This window comes from Panthera leo, chromosome E1, assembly GCF_018350215.1.
Source record: "Panthera leo isolate Ple1 chromosome E1, P.leo_Ple1_pat1.1, whole genome shotgun sequence".
Taxonomy (NCBI): domain Eukaryota; kingdom Metazoa; phylum Chordata; class Mammalia; order Carnivora; family Felidae; genus Panthera; species Panthera leo.
The window spans coordinates 54,268,573-54,270,733 of NC_056692.1; the positions used below are offsets into that span (position 1 = coordinate 54,268,573).

General features: G+C 61.1%; 1 long non-coding RNA gene across 1 annotated transcript; it reads right to left on the reverse strand.

Annotated features, from left to right (window-relative positions):
• Positions 1-209: 209 nt before the first annotated feature.
• On the reverse strand, positions 210-1,910 carry LOC122206495. Its single transcript, XR_006196486.1, has 2 exons — positions 1,598-1,910; positions 210-1,029 (listed from the first exon to the last, which is right to left on the reverse strand). It is a non-coding gene; the product is annotated as an uncharacterized LOC122206495 (long non-coding RNA).
• Positions 1,911-2,161: the final 251 nt, after the last annotated feature.

Sequence of the window (2,161 nt, forward strand, 5' to 3'; positions counted from 1 at the left end):
CATCAACCACCCCAAGGACGGCAGGGCACTCAGCCGTGCTGGTCCAGAGAGGGGAAGGGGGCAGCCTCCGAGCAGCCTGGACCCGTCCATCAGGGGTGTTTTCTGGGTTTGATGTGGGGGCTTGGGGGTCATTTTCGACGCATGCTGAGTGTGCGCACTTATCACCTGCAGAACAGTGTAGGAGGCTGAGTAGGAAACACACAGGTAGATAAGTTGTCCGGTTAGTCAGTCCAGCAGGGGGAGCGGCCCCCACCCTGCTCAAGCCCCCAGGGGTCCGGCCCACCCAGGGAAACATACCCTGTGCTACCGGCTGCTCCTGTTCAGAGCGGTGACCCCAGAGCTGGTGCTCGGCAAGGCCAGCCAACTCAGAGAGTCTCTGCAGTGTCCCCACCCCCTACCCGGCTCCCGGTGTTGTCACGCTGCACCCAGGGAGGGCCTGCTCTCCTTTCCCACTCTGCAGGAAGCTGGTCTGGACTGGAGAGCCTGGAGGGCCGTGGAGCTGGTCTCCTGCTCTGTCCTCACCCATGGCCCGGCTCCTGTAGGCGTTGTGCGCTCTGTCCGCTGGGGGTGGTGGTGGCGGTGACGGTGAAGTGGGTGTCAGGGGACACAGTGCTCCAACTCGTCGCCTGCAGCAGGCACCGATTCTCTTTCTCCGCATCCCAGACCGGGTATAGGCATTGGCCCCAGTCTGGGTCCTCTTGGAAGCAGAGTCTGGGCTGAGGACCACCGTGCACCCAGGAGGCAGGAGTAGGGGGCCAGGGGGAGTGGGATGTGGAAAGAGACAACGAATGGTGTGTCCTTGGGCTTGCTCCCACCGTGGACACTTGGGCTCGATCCCGCCAGGGGCCCCTTTGCCTCATAACTGTCCTGCTGAAGGGCCAGGGACAAAGGCATTCAGCCCACTTACTCCTTCCCCATTGATGGAAGTTGAGAGTTAAACCTCCTTCCCCTCCAGCTGCACCTGCCAGGACGCTCCTCCTCCTGTGGAGAAAGCCCCTGGCAGACTGGGAAGAACCTCAGAGCACAGATCTACAAATGAATGAATGAATGAACGAATGAATGAGTAGCTTTAAGAAGGTTCCAGAGCAAAGACCCAAGGCTGGGAAGAACGACCCACTCGCTGCCTGACCATAACCTCCCTGGGAATCTCAGCTTTGCCTGTGAAAGGGGACAACACCAGGCCCCGGCCGAAGGCCCAAGCTATGCTCAAGACGATGATGGCCATCACCACAGCGGGACCTGACAGGTCAAGGGGCACCAGAGCGTGGCCTCCGTGAGCCAGGGACCGTGAAGCTGGCGTGTGGCTCGGCCTAGGGGAGCAGAGTGAAGGGCTCAGGCATCACAGCAGCTCTCCCAGTGGGTGCCATGCTAAGGAGTTGGGACTTTGCCAGGGAGGGTAATCTCCTGTCCCCCCTCCCACCTAGGCCATCACCAGTGCAGACACACCCTGGCAGTGACAACGCAACAGAGAATCACAGCCCTGGAAATTAGCAAGGGTTTCGAAGGGAAGGGTCCATTAGAAAAGCCAGAGTTAAGCAGAGAGGCTGGCGGGGGCAGGGGCGGGGGTCAGTGTGTCTCTGTGAGGGAGGCACACTACCCATGAGGCACAGGAAACCCGTTGGGCATTCTTCCTTCTTGCATTGACTGGGGGGCACTGGATCGAGTGGACAGGAAGGAACAAAGCACACTGCAAGGCACAAGGCAATCCCCCAACGAGAAAGAGCGGCTCCCACCCAAACGCTGCAGCATCTCGGTCCAGCCCAGGCGCCTGAGACCGAGGGGCGGAAGGACCTATCCAGCCTCTCGGGGAAAGAGGACGGCCACGTTGGCAAAGTCTCTGGGTTCCCTGTCCAGCTGGCTGAATGTTTAGGGATATGATGGGGACACCAGGTTAGAGGTGCCGGGGAGGAGGGGCGGGGAGGGGTGGGACAGTAAGCAAGGGGCTTAGATGGAGACATCCCCCCCATTGTTGTGTCACTGTCACAGGAACCCTGGTAGGGGCCGCCCGGCTGGGCCCGTCTCTGCAGATGCCCGAAGGGAAAACAGGCCAAGAGAACACTTTGCTCCTCACAGGTCCCTCTGCAGCCGGGCCACTGCGTGCCCTGAGGCTCGGGGGCTCAGGAAGGGCAGGCAGGTGGGCGGCAGGTGGGTGGCAGGGGAC